This window comes from Chelonoidis abingdonii, chromosome 5 (genome assembly GCF_003597395.2).
Source record: "Chelonoidis abingdonii isolate Lonesome George chromosome 5, CheloAbing_2.0, whole genome shotgun sequence".
NCBI lineage: Eukaryota > Metazoa > Chordata > Testudines > Testudinidae > Chelonoidis > Chelonoidis abingdonii.
Genome location: NC_133773.1, coordinates 84,085,292 through 84,103,067, shown reverse-complemented (window position 1 = coordinate 84,103,067; position 17,776 = coordinate 84,085,292). Strand labels below are relative to the sequence as shown.

General features: G+C 40.2%; 1 protein-coding gene across 1 annotated transcript in view; it reads right to left on the bottom strand.

Moving 5' to 3' along the window:
* Positions 1-17,125, bottom strand: part of LOC116835908 (cytochrome P450 4V2-like) — a 122,878-nt gene extending 105,753 nt beyond the window's left edge. Inside the window, exon 1 of the mRNA XM_032799182.1 lies at positions 16,965-17,125. The gene's annotated coding sequence lies outside the window, so the exon portion shown is untranslated. The remainder of the gene's footprint in view (positions 1-16,964) is intronic.
* Between the last annotated feature and the right edge of the window lie 651 nt (positions 17,126-17,776).

Below are 17,776 nucleotides of genomic sequence, written 5' to 3'. Positions count from 1 at the left end.
TTCCTTTTCATTCAATTTCACACTGTCAAACATTTTACAAGATTACTTAACATATCTGACTCTAGCAATATTAAGGAAATTTAGATAATAATTTTAGGTGATGAATGCTTACCACATTTATTTTATTTCTAGTAAATCATAATTTTGTTGAAGTTCACAGTTTTATCAGTATGCTAAACTAAAAAGCCTGAATACTCCAGTTTACTTCTGCTATTGTAAATTATGTAGATTTTGCCAACATGAATCTGCACAGAACAACAAAGCAAAACATGTTCACACACAATTTATTGGAAACAAATTGTATATTCTACAAATTTGCCTCTATTACTGATTTTTAAAAACAACTCTTCTGTTTCACATTAAAATTGTTACTCTTGGATAATATTCAAGTCATATCAAATCTCTCTTTTACTGGTCCAGTACCCAAAACCACTGCAGCTAGGAGTTGCAATTGCAGGGAAAGTCCTGGTCAGCAACTACAGTCCTTGGCTGCAGTGAAATTCTGAACAGATTAATCTTTTGAGAATTTGGCTGCAAACTCTAACAAGTCTCCACTTAGAATTTGCAAATTGAGATTTTTCAAAGGCTTATCATTTGGATGCTGTTTCCAAAAGGCACAACTCTTGACACAAACTCAACCCTCCAGCCAAATTTCAAGCCCTTTCTCCAAAGCATGGAAGCACTAGAGATTCTCAATAAAAACAATTGTAAACATTTTTAACATGGGAGAAATAATATTTTTCTAATATTGTTCTCAGAAATGGCTGAACCATTTTTGCTGAAATTTTCCAGACAAATACAGCCTGAGGCTGGCACAAAGTATGGAAATTTTCAGCCTAAACAAAGTGTGGCAGAGTTATAATGTCATGTTTTTAGTTGCCTATAACAGAAGTATCAGGCTACCTTAATTAAGGATGGTGCTAGTGGGGATACCTATAATACTCTGGTTCAATATTTCCCGAACAAAGCTCACATTACTAATCAAAGTCTTAACTCGCAGCAACCAAATCAAGAGACAGTATTGTTTTATTTTTTTTAAAACCACCAAGTGTTCAGTCTTTACATGTGAAAGCTGACAAATTGTACAATACTTGTTTATGGTGAATGGAGAATCTCAAGAGTAGCATTACCAGTAGGTAATAAATACATTCCACTGTAATTATATCAGCTATTTGCATTATATTCATATAGTTCACCTCACTGCAGTATATTTTCAGCTAAATTAATAAAGTATATCTTCTTATAATCTCTGAACTGAATTTTGTAACCCTGCCATTACCAACAAACTACCTCAGAGACTAGAAGGACTATACACTCTGTACTGTACTCTGCCATATCAAGGTCATAAATACAGGTGTATTACTGCTTTTCAGAATAGGCTATTAGAAGAAACAACTGAAAATATACTAAAGAAATACTGAATGAGCTATAAAGGGAAAGTCAAAACATAACACTTTTTTACTTGTGAGTTTAGCTTTCTCACAATTAAAATAAAAACCTACTGTAATGAGGGGGAATTCATTTTTGTTTTTTTACATATACCAGATGCATTAGCTTGTAAAATGCTCAGATATCCTGGTGATGAGCTCAATATAAAAACAATAACGAGGTGAAATTTATGCTACATTTTATTCTAGGATAGGAGAATTATTTAATCAGATTGCGGGAATATATTTTTCACAAAGTAACTTTTTTCCCCAATCCATAAATTGCAGACACAGCAACAAATGCTCCCTTTCCACGGCAAAATTCCACATCATACAGAAGCTTGACTGAAAAAATCTGTGTGGTCATCCAACAGAAGCACCCTGTATTTCTTCCTTCCAGAAGCAGGGCAATGTGGCCACATGAAGAGCAGGGTTTTACCAGCATTCCATCTTGATCAGAAGAAAAACCTTAATTTTTGGTAAAAATGGAGCAAATGAAGCTACACCACATACTAGAGGCCAAAAGATTTTAAATATGAAAAAGCACAGACAACGTATTTGTGGCCAATATATGCAGAAAATAATAACAACACTTAATACAGACACCATCAAGAAGTAAAAAAGGGAATCTGAAAGAAACATTCAAACTAGCAGTATAAAACTTTCTTTCCCCAAAGGCAGTATGTTTCACAGACAATCCAGCAATGGGCTTCCTTCCAAATTCACTCTGACTGTAATTCTTCAGTTTCAGAGTCAATTTCTATATCAAGGCAAAGATAATTCTTTGGTACTTCTGTCAGACAGGCCCTGGATGCTGCAATCAGCTGCACACTGTAGTGGTATTTTTTCTATTTAAATTTTAGTTATGGTATCAAAGTGGCCATGTAAAAATATCTCCCTTCCAACAGATCCTTTTATTAGGAGTCATATCGTATCTGTTTGTTGTACTTTAGTGACAAAAAGTAATTTTTTTACTCCTGTTTACACTATGGAGTTCATCCAGCTATGAGAATTGAGCTGTATGCTCTTATGACTCACGTATCATCAACAAAATTGTTAACTAAGTGCTAAATTACATAAATTTATTACTGATGTGTGAATATAACTTGATTTACAGATCTTAGGAAGGATTCCAAATCATGTGGTCACTTTCTGTGCATGAGTAATGCCAACAGACCCCTCGAACTAGGGACCTCTGGAGCTTAGTGTGTGAGCCTCTTCTGCATGAGCAAAAAGCCAACTGGTTGTTAGTTAAGGCTGTAGAGCATACTCATTTTCATTCTCTCTCTAAGTGGTCTCAGTGCTATTAGATGGAACAGAAGACCATACCCACAAGATGTGTGGGTTACAGATGGAGTGTCTAGAAACCACACATGTACTAGTTAAAGCCCCCTTGGTTGTCTAAAGCTTTGGTGCAAATTCTCTTAAAATGGTTCATGATCATTCAGTAGAGTAGGAGAGTAGGAGAAACCACATTTGTCCATGGGATGATCAGTCTTATACTGCACAAATTGAAATTCACTTTCTATTCCCTTTCATGTCCTCAAGCCCCTTCCCAAGGAGAAGATGCTGAACTGGCAATGAGGAAAACCGTTCTTTTACTGTGAACTAGAGTTGTGAATAATTTTTACCTTTTTTTTTTTTTTGGCAATCCCCTCACCCTGCAAAAAACAAAAAGAAACTTTTTTGCCCAGCTGTACTGCAAACAAAAGTCACCTTTAAAAATAAAAGAGAGGTTAAAATTAAAAGAAAATCCTACATCACAAACTGGGTAGGAGTTTTGAAACCGTAAGATATTGACCACTCCTTTCAAGCATTTCCAAACTTTTTGATATCAGTATTTCAAGTGATATCACCTATGCAGTTATATCTTATTGTTTTGTAATCAGCTTGCTGGCACAAAAGGAGAAGGAGGAGAATTGAATAGAAATACCATTCTTAAGGGTGTGTAAGTATTATTGCTAAAAAAAAAAAAAACTGTACAAAATTAGTAGCGAAGAAAGAATAAAAAAGGGCTGTTTATTAGAAGGATTTAAAGTTTGCTATACTTCTTAGCCACAATATTCAACATGCTGTGAAGTATTTTCCCTCGCTCCCTACAGCCTATGCATACCAACACACACACACTGGAAATTCATCTAATACTGTCTTTTTTCTGTACAGAGGAGTAAATTATACACCCGTGCCCACATTTTGAAATATCAGAGAAATTACATGAAGATAAATAGAACACAGTCCCCTCAATTCAACAAGGGACAGGTTCTGTGCTGCCCTTCCTAAGGGTACGTCTCCACTACACCCTCTTTATGGTGGCATTTAGAGTACATACACTGCACACTTCCCAGCACAGGTATAAGTACCAGTGTAGATGGTGAGGCACTGCTTATGTAAATAAAGACAGCCCTGTGGTTATGTACCCTACACACTCAAGCAGTGCCTCCCCTGTCTACATTCTATTTTTAGCAGAGTTGTGTCCCACTGCCAGAGCCTTTCCCCACTGCTGCCCCAGCATCAGAGCCTTTCATTGACACATGTAATTAATGCTACAATGTGGGCATAGCTTGCTTTTCACTGCAGTGTATTGCTACATACATCCTACACACAGCCACCAGTGGTGTGCAGTGCAGACATATCTTAAGAGGCTCAGAAGGCACAGTTCAGGGGGAAAAGGAGAAAATGTGGCATTAAGCTTGTTTTCCACTGCCCAGATTCTGGCCTCTGAGACTTCTGTGGCAGGCAGTGTTGCTGACCCCAGGGCTGCTCAAACAGCTGGCTCTGGTGCCAGCTGATCAAGTGGCCCTGGGGACAGCCTTCCCGGCCACTGCTGGAGCAGCCCCATAGCCAGCTGGACCAGCGGCGGCTGGAGTGGCCCTGGGGCCAGCCAGACTGGCCGCTGTTCGGGTGGCCCTGGGCAGGTAGCCCCGGGGACCAAACCTTCTTTTCATGAAGAGCACTATCCAAAGAACAGCTATATAGGAGCAAATCCTAGTCCCAGGAAAGTTAAAAGGAGAGCTCCCATTGATTTCAGAGATGTTGTGTTAATTAGGATTTAGCACCAAATATTTTGTTACTCATATATTTTCACTTAATCCCAAATCCAACAATATCCTGCCAATGCACCACAAATCATTTTAAAGCTTTCTTCTAGTTACAGTATTTTTAAGTGACACTATAATGTTATGTATAGGATACTACACATTAGAGTGAAAAAGATATATGTTAATTGTCTAGCACTTGGAAAAGGAGATTGGGACTCAAGGGATTAGGATTCTGTTTCCATCTCACTCTGTCACCTTCCACAAGTCACTTATGCCCCCTTTTTGAAAGTGACCACTGATTTTGAATGCTGAAGCCAAGACTCAGGGGAACAAACTGGAGGTGGAAGATGACATCATGGATGGAACCTGATCTTCTAAATTCTGACATGAAAAGTTAAGTGCACAGTTAAACAGGACCTCCAGGGTTTAGTACCACTTTGACAAACGGGGGCAGATGCTTTTGATAGAAAAGGGGGAGGTTGGCTGTGACTCAATAAGTTCTTCAGAGTATTTCCAACCAATATCACTTCTGTCTTGTCCATTTTAAGTTTGAGCCAGCTGTTCTTCATCCATATTCTGATCTCCTCTAGGCATTTTTTATCCTTAAAACAGCACTAATTGCAACTCTGGAAGAGGACGTATACAGCTGAGTGTCACCAGTGTATTGCTGATGGTGGAGTATATGGCATCTCATTTCCAAATGATTTCATACTGAATAGTGCAGAGCAGGATAGATTTTACAGAACTCTGCAGGGGAGGGTGCTTTGTTTTGGGGTTGGAGGAGGGGAGTTGTGGGGAGGAGAAAAACAAACAATTGCATATTATCATTCTTGGGCCCTGTTGGAGAGGAATTCATTATATACCAGGGGTCGGCAATCTTTCAGAAGTGTTGTGCCGAGTCTTCATTTGTTCACTCTAATTTAAGGTTTCGCGTGCCAGTAAAACATTAACATTTTTAGAAGATCTCTTTCTATAAGTTTATAACATATAACTAAACTATTGTTGTATGTAAAGTAAATAAGGTTTTCAAAATGTTTAAGAAACTTCATTTAAAATTAATTTAAAATGCAGAGCCCCCCGGACCGGTGGCCGGGACCCAGGCAGTGTGAGTGCCACCGAAAATCAGCTCACGTGCCACCTTTGGCACCTGTGCCATAGGTTGCCTACCCCTGTTACATACCTAGCCAATCAGGCTGTGGGGATGGAAGGGTGGAATCCTTTTTGACCGCACAGCAGTTTACACCTCTTCCAGTGCTTCAGACTTTTCTCTAATTATTATGGAATTGAAAGAATTTGAGTGATCGGCGTATTCAGCCTATGTAAATACAGTAGGGAGAACTGAATTCCAGATTGTGTGTCTTTTTGGTATTTCAATTTATTCAGGATGCAATCACGCTAAAGTAGTTGAGGAAAACTATGATGAAGTAGAACATGAATACTTATTTAGCTGAATGGTTACTTTTCAATAAATGTTTTTTTTAAAAGACCAATCACATTTTAATATTAAAAAAAAACTCATGGAAAAGGATTTTATGTTTGAATGAGCAGAAAACTACCTCGTGCTTAAATACTAAGCGACAAAAATATACTTTGTAATTTAGACCAACTTAAATCTGAACTCAAGGTAAGGAGGACTATAGTTATTAATATTTAATTTGGGTGCTTCTAAAAGCTTAAGTGGAATCATCTAATTAAAAAAATGCTAATGTAGAGGTATAGACTTTCCTTCTCCAAGTACCATATCTTATTCCTTCTGCTGTGTATCTTCTTGGTATGTTTTTTTCTTTTTAAGACAGACAATATATTTTTGTTACATGCCATTTGGGTATGAATAAAATATTTAATTTACTATTAAAAATACACAAAGAACATAAATTATATCAAATAGAGGAGTCTGAACTCTGAAGGACATAGTTTAATAAAAGGAAGCAAGCATTTTGTAGTGCATGTCTAGCTAAGATCTGAGCAAGAATACGCAACCAATTTTAAATGACAGAAAGTAGATTTCAAAGTGTTTACTCATCAACCGTTGTAAGATAGGCAGCAATTTCTCTTCAACAATTAACTAACAATAATCAGATCCATCTTTTAATTTGTCTAATAAATTACATCCTCTACTTTTCACTAGGAAAATAAATTCAGATTGCATTACATTCTGCTTTATTTTTCTTACTCAAAAAAGGGGGAAAAAAGGATAACTTTAGTATTCATGAAATTAGATACACAGCATTGACCTGATTCAGGCATGATGAATGCAGGCACTGCACAGCCTTCCTCAGACAACTCTGCTGATGAACCTCAATTCTTACCCACAGCAAGTCCTGAGCAGTGTGCAAGTCATGCACTTGTGCAATTATCTGAGCTTTTGTGATGTGTGCAAATGGAGATGAGGATCAGACCACTACATTCATTTTTAACCATTATTGATATTTGTATTGCAGTAATACAGCTAGGAGTCAGGTCCTGTATAAACCTATAGAGAGCACAGGCAATGCCCCAAAAAGCTTGCAAATTATTTTGAAACAAGACACAATGTAACAAAAAAGGAAGGGAAGTGGACAGGGAGGATCAGACTTATAAAGACAGAACCATACAGTTATGTAGGTTAGTGTGAAGGGGCACACTCTTACTCTAGTATAGTGGAGACTAACAAGCTCTTCTATGCTTCTTCCGCATAACTAGGCACACCTGTAAGGCTTGCTATGCTTGGAAAGGGAGCTTAAAAAGGGAAACCTGCCACAGGAAGGGGTGGTGAACAAGAAGATGACTGCTGTACCTCAGAGACAGATAAGTCAACAGAAAGACAGTTCCAGGCCTTACCACCCCTGAATTTACATGGACCAGCTTTAAAGCAAGGTGCTCTCAGGAGGAGGGGCAGGAGGCAGACCCTAATTATAGACACTATACCTGCTGATAAACCAAGCCCCAGAGGGGTGACCCCCAAAAAAGACTGACCACCTAAGAGACAAACCACCTTTGCCTTTCTTTTCCTTTACTCTTATTCCCCTCTCTCTTAAGGGAGAGAGAGGGAGAAAAAGACCTCTCTTTTGTTTGTGTTTATTTTATTTTATTTTATTTTTGGGACAACTCCCTTGTGAAATTGTTAGGCAAAGAGGTTCTTTTCCCCAAGAACCAGGCAACCACAGACAATACTGATGGGGGTTTATTCATGGTACCAGAAAAACTGACAGGCAGATTCCAAAATACGGTGCTCTAGTGGCCAGTAATATACATTCTCTTATTAATTCATTTGCATTTATCTGTACACACAAAGACAGCCATTGTTATAAGTCAAGAGAGAACCTAGAACAAAGATAAAAATAAGAACAGTACATACATATAGAGGTCACCCTAATTGCATTAAATGTCTATGACTACCTTGCGGGGGAAGGAGGGTAAGGATGAGTGCTTACAGATATCTGGTGGGCTGTGATGAGAGGGTTTATTCTGTTTGAAGAACTGAGTTACTGGGAGGGCATTGACCATATAAGCTTAATTGTTTACAGTTGTCAGTGCCTTTTGAGCTACTGAAATATTCTTGCTTGTTCTGTGTTTTTTGTCTTAGCTGTTAGCTAAATTATCATGTATTGACAGAAACTATATCCTTGTTTCTTAGCAGCTTCTGTTTTTTTCTGCTGGCTAAATTTTAACTCCTTCCTGACAGTACAAACAGAGGAAGGACATCATTAATAGTCCGAATTGGAATTTGGTGGGGACTCAAAGGAGCCACAACCATCACCCCACTGTTAGTTATTACGCAACTTGTAGGTTCCAAATCATTTGTGTTGTTTTGGTTCTAATAAATAACTACGGGTTGTTTTTGTTTTACTTTTTATCTAGCTGCATTCTGTACTAACAAATACACTTAGAAGTGCCCTATGTATGTGGAGACCACCCAATACACACTGAGGCCCAAACTTGCATTTTGGATGAAAGAGTGGGAAAATGTGATCTTACAAGATGTCTCAACTGTTCAAAATTTGTTGACATTCTCCTAGTGCTCTTCTTCAATATGAATGCTTTCTAACTGGATTATGAAGCTACTGAGCATATGATATTGGCATTTTGATAATACGCATTTTTATACAACTCCTCTACAATTATCTGTGTTTGTGGATATATTTTAACTTTTTAATAGGAGCTTCAGTAATATCTATCATTTTGAAAGCTTACATTTATTTTTGCTTTGCCTCAGTAGAGCTTAGTTTTATTTTGTATAGCTATTAGACTTGTTAGAGATGAATAGGTAGCTTAGCCTGAGTGTTTCTGCTGGCATTTCCCAAACCCTTGGCTTAAATTATGCCAGGTGAGATTTTAAACTATGCATTTAGTCAATAAATTAGCAAAGTCTTTTATTTTTAGGGTTTGTTCATATATGTTCTAGTGCTTTTCCATAATTTATTTCTAGCTCCAAGAGGTAATTCAGGAAATCTTTTGTTTACAGGGGCTATTACTATCAAAGGCCCCAACTCAGCTAGGAACTTCAGTAAATGCTTGTTTTTAAGTATACAAATCATCCCACTGAATCAGGACCTAAAATCATGAGCCAGAGTCACTGAAATCAATGAGAGTCTTTCAACAGCTTCAATGACTACTGAATCAGACACTAATTTAATCAAGTCCTAGGTGGTTAGTATCCCCACCTAATAAACTGCTCATTTAATGGCCACAAATCCTTTCCTGTTTGCTTCTGCTAGTGTAACCCTTGAGTATCTAAAAAGCAAACAACAAGTCTTTCATTATTATTTGCATTATGGTAGAATCTAGAGGCCTCAGTGAAGGATCAGGCCCCCACCGTAGTAGGCACTGTACATACATACATAAAATGGAAAAAAATGTCCCCACCAAAAGCTCTGAGATACTAAATGTCTTCATAATTATATTTGGTTATAATCTGTGTAATAATTCAATGTGTGTGTTACTTTCTGTTCCTATTTTTTTTAAAAGATGGATGATACTTTTCAACTTCTCAAAGAGAAGACTATGTTCAGGTTAATTAATACAATCCAATAAAAGGATAATTAGTTGCAAGTCTTGTATGTGTATAGTGCTGATCAGACTTTCTGCACTGCATAGTGCCCAAAACACTGAATTTCGATTTTGACAACTACATAACAATTTTGAAAAATCTAACCTTTGAAATAGACACAAAGTTGACAAGGTCATTAAAGTGTAAAGAAATAAATGTACATTGTTATAAGGAAATGTAAAAAACTTTTTTTTGCTGTGTACGTTATTGACACAGCTTTCAAAGGTTGCATTTAAAAAGCTAGAAAGTTAGGCCAGGTCTACACTGTGACTTCAAATCGGTTTAATGGCCGATATACCGATTTAACGCTGTATCCGTTCACACGACGTCGTCATTAATATCGAGTTAAATGGCTCCTTAAATCGATTTCGGAACTCCTCCAAACGAGATGGAGTAGCGCTAAAATTCGATAGTGAGAACTCGATTGAGGCGTCAGTGAGAAATCGACTTATTTGGCCCCGGGCGCGATCCCAAGTGGCAGCACTGACCGCCTGGACAGCAATCGAAATCGAGCTAGCGGGCAGGTAACAGGAAAGCCCGGACCTTTTGATTACTTTCCTGCTTGCCCAGCGTGAGCTCTGATAGCACGGCTGGCGAGCAGTTTGAAATCGAAAAAGAGCTCCAGCATAGACCGTACGGGTAGTACTAGGTCTGATCGCTGTATGCGGGAGACAATGTTGTACCAGCTCCGTTACAGAACACGAAATCCAAGCGTTTGAAAAAAAAACTCCAGGATACACAGCGCTGTGTAAAGCGTAACGGGAAGCCAGAGCGCTCAATGGACGATCCTGAGGGAGGAGGGGTACTGAGGACTCCGCTATCCACATCCCACAGCAGTCTCTGAACATATTTGCATTGAGGCTCCCAATGTCTGTAGGTTCAAACACAGTGTCTGCGTGGTTCAGGGAACAGATCCTCAGTTTATTTCCCCCACCACCACGGAAAAAAAAAGAAAAGATTGCTGTGCTCAGTGAGTGTTTGCTCAATGCACTCCGCGAAAAAAGGCGCCAAAGGGTCTGTCTGCTGCCTTCACAAAGGGGGGTGAGGCTGTACCCAGCCACCACCCGGGGCAGTGTTTTCTGCCCCTCAGCACTGTGCTCTCAACACGGAAGTGGGAACTATGATAGCTGGAGGAACAGCTCACCACAGTGCACCGCTCCTGAAAATCGATGTAGCGTTGGACCCATGACGCAAACAATCGATTTCGGACCCACTGTGGACGCGCTAAACCGATTTTATTAGATCTGTTTTGTAATATCGGTTTAAGCTAATTCGAAATAATCGTGCAGTGTAGACGTACCCTTAGTTTGTCTTTTTTCTACAGTGGATTCTTGGCCTATGTAGACAACAGGACAAAGTGAAACAAACTATGTAATTTACTAGCCAGATGCAAGGAAGAATGACTAGAGAGGATAAACACTGACTGGACAAAACTAGCCAGCAACTGCAAGGCCGTAAGAAGCACATAAGTAACAATAAGACAACTGTTGTAAGAAATAATGAATAAATGAAAGTAATGACTTAAAAAAGATAAAGAGCTACCAATTAGAGCATTGCAGAATAAGTAAAAATGTATTAGAAAAAATATTTATAATGAACTATTTACAGATGAGGTAGTTTTAATAAATTGCACCTATGCAATGTTATAAGACAAAGTAAAGGATGTGTGTGTTTAATGGGGAGGGGGATAGAACAATCCAGATCAGACCACCTTTATGATGACAAGTGGCTTACCTGTGCCACATTATGGTACCCTGCTCTATCTGCTTTACTTATGTTTTATTCTTGATTAAGATGGTAATTTATTGTCTTAAAATATAAAATAAATATAAATTATGCTTATCAAAGCTTTAAATTAGTTTGGCTTAGTACCTGGTGTTGACAATGTTTTTCACCCCCCAAAAATGTAGTATCACTGATAAAAATCACATCTACTAATAATCAAATGTGAATCACAAGACCAAAAGAGAGAGAGAAAATCAGATCACAGTAAATACAGTGTTGGAGACTTTACTGTTCATCCAATTTTTTAGATAAACAGAAACTGTTAGCTGGATTAAAATAATACCATTAATATCATGTCATCCACATGACAGGGTACTGTTGTTAAAAACTTATTGCTGGTTAGCTGGCAATAAGAAATATTTTTTTCTTCTTATCCTAAAGGACAGATGGTCAGTCATGCGTCTATTGTAATACAGTTCTCAACACTGAGATTACTACTCCATCCCTGCATAAATGCATATCAAATAAAAGGTCCCCAGAAATAACATTAACTTCAAAGGCATCCCACTGCAACAAAGCAAAAAGCACTAGGCAGGATGTGAAGTGTAAACCCTAAGTACTTGCCAAATGGACTTTCCAGATTACAGACAAGCACCTTTCTATCACCTACATGACATTTTCTGTTTTAAAAGGGAAATATCACAAATACTATGATAAATTCAGTTACAATGCTGTGGTATATCTTCATAATTTTAGTGGATAACACCAAGTCTATTCTCTCACCAAGGCCTCTTTTTGTTCATGTGAAGACCAAGTTTTGCAACACACGGCAATTAGACTATAGCCTTCTATTACAGCAACAGCATTTATATGGGCGCTCAAGTCCAAACATAACCATTACGAACAGGAATTTCTGGAGTTACGCCGGAGGAAATTTTCTAACACATAGCTCATCATACAACTGTATAATACAGAGCACAGGCTATTCCAACTAAGAGTAGCTTTAATCTTGTTTTGGGCATTTGGCACTTAGGTTCCAAGTCCTCTCTAATTTCCTTCAAAAAAAACTTGCAAAGTGTAAGTCTCATTCACATTGACCTTTCTGCTGCTTTGCCTCTAATTCTTTTGCCCTTTTTCATGACCTCTCCTTTCTTAATTCAGGACTTTCCTCCTCCTGCTCTTACCTTACAACTCGTTCTTTCAATGTCTCTTTTGGTGGCTTCATCTCTTCTTCCACATCTGTTTGAGCCCATAGCTATGCTGGTCAGAGCTGGGTGAGCTATGATCTCTGACTGACAGCTATGCCAGCAAAATCCCATGCTACAGATGCAGTTATACTACCAAAACTGCACTTCTGCCAGGGCATGTCTATAGGAACACTTAGTTGCAACAAGCTGTAGTGTAAGTCTACCAGGCATTGGCCTGCCACATTCTATCTGTCCTTGTGGACCCTGCTGCCGCACGCTGTAAGTTCTCTAGTATACTTAAATCTTCTCTCATTTTAAAGCGGGGTAGATTGTCCCTAGTGTCACTCAGTCTGAGTCCTACAGGATCCATCCACTGTCCCTTCTTTTTTCATACTACACTCTGTTCAACTATGTGATCTCATTCATTCCCTTGACTTCAACCACTGTCTTTATGCTCATGACGCCCGAATCTACTTCTGCTTTCTTGACCTCTCATCTTATACTCCTCCCTCTCTAACACTTCCCCCAGATCTCTCCCCAGAACCTCAACTCAATGAATCAAACTGATTTATCTTCTCTCCTAAATCTTTTTCCTCTATCCCTTTCTCTGTTTCTGTTGATTTTACCACTATGTGCTATTACCAAGAGTCATAACCATGAGTCATCATCAACTCCCATGAAGTCATCTTCAACAGCCTCTCCTCCCCTTCTATCTTGGCTCTTACCAAGTCCTTTTGTTTCTTCCTCTACAATAACAAACTTTGCCACTTCTTTTATGATTACTGCCAATATACTAGCCCATACCCTAGTTTTTCTCTCTTCTTGACTACTGTCCCCTTCAGCTCTCTTATCCAAAACTGTTCCCAAAAATCATAGAATCATAGAAATGTAGAGCTGTAAGGGACCTCAAGAAGTCAGCTAGTCCATCTTCCTGCACTAGGACAGGGCCAAGTATATTCTAACATTTGTCTAACCTGTTCATAAAAACCTTCAATGACAGCGATTCCACAACCTCCCTTGGAAGCCTATTCCAGATCTTAACTATCCTTACAGTTAGAAATGTTTTACTAATACCTAACCTAAATCTCCTTGCTGCAGATTAAGCCCATTATTTCTTGTCCTACCTTTACTGAACATGTAGAATAACTGAACTTCTTCATAACAGCCCTTTAACACATTGCAAGATTTATTGTACCCTGCTCAGTCTTCTTTTTTCAAGATTAAACATGCCAAGTTTTTTAAGTTGTCCTCATAGGTCATGCTTTCTGAACCTTTTATAATTTTTGTTGTTCTCCACTGGATTCTACAAATTGTCCACATCTTTCTTTGCGTGTAGCACCCAAAACTGGACAAAGTACTGCAGCTGATGCCTTACCAGTGCGAAGTAGAGCAGGACAACTACCTCCTGTGTCTTACTATATGACAATCCTGTTAATACACCCCAGAATGATATTTGCCTTTTTTGCCACTGCATCACATTGCTCACTCATATTCAATTTGTCATCCACTATAAATATGTGTATTTGTTTTTGTTTTTCCTTCCAAAGCGCAGTACTTTGAACTTGTCTTTATTGCCTTTCATATTGTTGACTTCAGATCAATTTTCCAGTTTGTCAAAGTAGTTTTGAATTCTAACCCTGTCCTAAAGTGCTAGCAAACTCCCCCATCTTGGTGTCATACACAAATTTTACAATCATACTCTCCACTCCATTCTCATGGCAAGTTATGAGAATGTATGGCATCCCTGAAAAATTGATTAAGCTGATAGAAAACATCTACAGTGAGTAGACAAGAAGCTGATGAAATGGTTCAGGGTCACTGGAGGAGCGACAAAAGGATGAATGGTATCACAAAATCTGTTCAACTTGGTACTGGAAGCAGTGATAGCTGTAGCACTGATAGATGAAATGGGAAGAGTCATGTTAATATGTAGAACGACAGTGCATAACCTTCGATCTGCAGAGGATATTGACCTCATGGTACTGAGCAAGAAGGATTTAGAGAGCATAACTGACAAGTTGATGATAAAAGCAGAAAATTCATATTGAACATCAGCATGGAGAACCGAAAAATTATGGCACTTGGAAGACAAGACAAAGAGGTAAAGATTAAACTCAGAGACAAAAAACTAAAACAAGTGGGAAAATGTGCGTACCTTACATACCTCTATCAAAGAATGGGAATTGTGAAGATAACATAAAAAGAAAAATCAGACTGGCCCTACTGCATTTGCAAAACTCTGCAAGATCTGTAAGACTAAAAACATTTCAATGAAAACAAAAATCAGCATATACCAGACAACTGTCGTGCCAGTAATGCTCTATGGGGACAGAATGCTGAAGTACAAGTATATCTGACAATGAAAGATTTTGACTGCAGAAATTAACTGGCTCTGGGGTTAATACTGACAGTTTCAAAACTGCAGAAAATAAAAAGATGAAGAGATAAGAAAATGGCTAGAGCAAGAAATAATGCTATTACAGAAGATTCAGAAAAGACAACTGTGGTGGTTTGGAAATGTGTTCAAGACTGCAGCTTAAAAGTATACCATACATGACAGTACATACCAGAGTGCAAAAACTTGAAATAAGAGGAAGACCAAGGATGTGTTGGATAGATATGATGAAGAATGATATAGAACAAAAAGATTTAAAGATGTACCAGGTTCACAGCTTTGTTCGAGACAGAGGGGTGGCCAGATTTCAATTGGGCCCATCGTTGCTTTTGAGCTAACAGACAGCAATCAAAGAAGACAACTCCTCCACTTCATTATACAAGTTTTCATTAATGGAATATTGAATATTATCAGACCCAAGACAGACCCTTGCAGGACCTCCTAGATGCACGCCCCCTGGTTTGACAGCAAACCTTGATAACTACTCTTGGGATATCATTGTCCTCACGATATCAATGTCATGAGGCACTATTGCAAAAAGCTTACTAAAATCAAGATATATCACATTTACAACTTTCCCCTATCCAGTAGGCCAGTAACCCTGTCAAAGAAGGGAAATAGATAGCATTGGCATGATTTATTCTTGACAAATCCATGTTGGTGATTACTTATAACCCTATTACCCTCTGACACTCCCCTGCCTTTTCTACCAGTGTGACTTTCTGCACTTCCAGAATTCCTGTTTTCCTCACAAAGTTCAAGTTACTTTAACTTTCAGAACACTGCGCATTCTCCTCCTCCACATGCTCCCATCTTATATTGCATTACCAAAAGTTATGAATATTAATATAGTATCACATTGATATATATTAAATTTTTATGCTGAGAAAGTCAAGAAAATGGAAATTATAAGTGACCTCAGCAATCAATGTTACAGCTTTGTACAACATGATTTTCACATCAAAATAATAGTAGATTTCACATATCAATTTTATATGATATATTAAGGACTAAAAGAAATCCAGAAACATATTTTGCAACATAAAGCTGTTTTCAAATACCCCAATTAAAATATGTTCTAATTCTAGCATTACCAAATATTTGTTTTTCTCTGATCATAACTGTGCTAACTATAGCTGCAACTGAAGCATGATATGGGCATAATATAATATCCACAACTTTATAATTTTAGCATGTATTTTTCTTTTAACACTTTAGACAAGGTAGTTAGCTGGTAAATCGGCTTAGCTACACTTCATGTTAGTGGAGCTCTGCAGCTTTACATCAGCTGAGAAACTACCCTGTTTTCTAATGTGGAACAACTTTCTGTAAGTAGAATATCCCCAAAAATGCACATTTAAGTGGTTGGATATGTGTAGTTGTCTTTAATTATAGTCGAAGTTAAGCATTTTCAAACTCAATGCTGGAAAAGTTCAGATATAAAGAAAGTTTTCAATCTTTTTAAAGTATCTCTTTACATTATATTTATGAATATAATTCAAATGTGTACTTCAACACGCAGCAGCCATGTTGAAGCAGCCTTTTACAATGAGCACAAGCGTAAAAATAATCATAAGGCAACACCTCATTTAAACTAGCAGGTCCTTTTACCCTCTCCTTTGCCTTAGCTGGTTTCTCTGCTGAGCCCCATTTCTAACAGAATGATTTTACCCTACCAAGATAAAAAGAAAAGGTGAAACTTCATTTAGAAGAGTATTACACAACCTGAGAGAACAGAATCTGATCTCAGATACCCTGGCATAAATCCAGTCACCTTGTTGACGGTGGTAGAGTTGCTCTGGATTCATTACACCTGTGTAACCCCTCTGGCCCTAGGAGCACAGCTGACTTGCACAGGACCATTTTAAACCTTTTTCCCCAAACATGGGTCCTTCCCAGAGGGGAAGCGCTTTGGGCACCCCAGGGGCTCGCTGCATGATAAGGGCGGTTAGGTTACCCATTAGGGGGGGCAGGATGTAAGCTCCATACTTATAAGGGAGGGTAATACCCCTTACCCTACACACACCCCCCAACACAAAGCTGAGCCTTTCCTCGACCAGAAAACCAGGCTCTCCCAACGCCCCCACCCCCTGGCTGCCTGGGCGGGGGAAACCCCGCACCATCTGGGAGCCAGACACAGCCCCCCAGCCATTCCCCACTCACGCTAGGTCGGCGGCGCTAGGGGCGCAGGGTCCGCCCTCGGGGTCGCTCTCGGCCACCCCCTCCTCGCCGATATCGGGCAGGGTGACGAAAAGCAGCGGCTTGGCGCCGGGGGCTGCACAGGCACTGGGCTCTCTGTCCGCGGGAGCCGCTGTCTGGCGCGGGGAGCTACAGCCTGCGCCCGGGGGCTGCGCCACCCTAGCCCCGCCACCGGGAGCCGCCCGCCCCGGGAGCGCCGCGGCAGCGGAAGCCGGGGAGCCCTCCGCTAGTGGGGGGAGCGGCAGAGGGCTGGCGGGCAGGGAGCCGGGCACGGGAGCGCGGGGGAAGGACGGGGCGGGCAGAGGATGGAGGGGAGACGGGGGAGGCAGCGCCCTGGATGCGGCAGGGCAGCCGGGAGCCGCCCCGGGCACGGGGGAGCAGGAGGCGGCGGGGCCCGGGGCTGGAGCCGCGGAGGGCTTGAAGAGCCTGGCGAAGATAGTGCCCAGGTCCAACACCGCCACCTTCATGGCTGCGCGCTCGGCCGCAGCCGCTCGCAGCCCCGCGCACAGCGAAAGCAGAACCGGGGGCGCGGAGCGGACAGCGCCTGTCCGGCGGGGGAGGGGGGCTGAGCCTCCTCCCCCCACCTCCAGCCAGCCGAGCCCGGGCCTAAGGCGGAGCGTCCCCCCGCTACTGGCGAGCCGCTGCTAGGGTCTGCGGGCTGGCAGGTTGCCGCAGGTGCCGGAGAGAGGAGCAGCAGGGAAGAGGTGGGGCGGGGGTTGCTAAGCTAAACAAAAACCGTTGAGCTGCGGTAATTGGGCGGTTGACTGCAGCTCCGG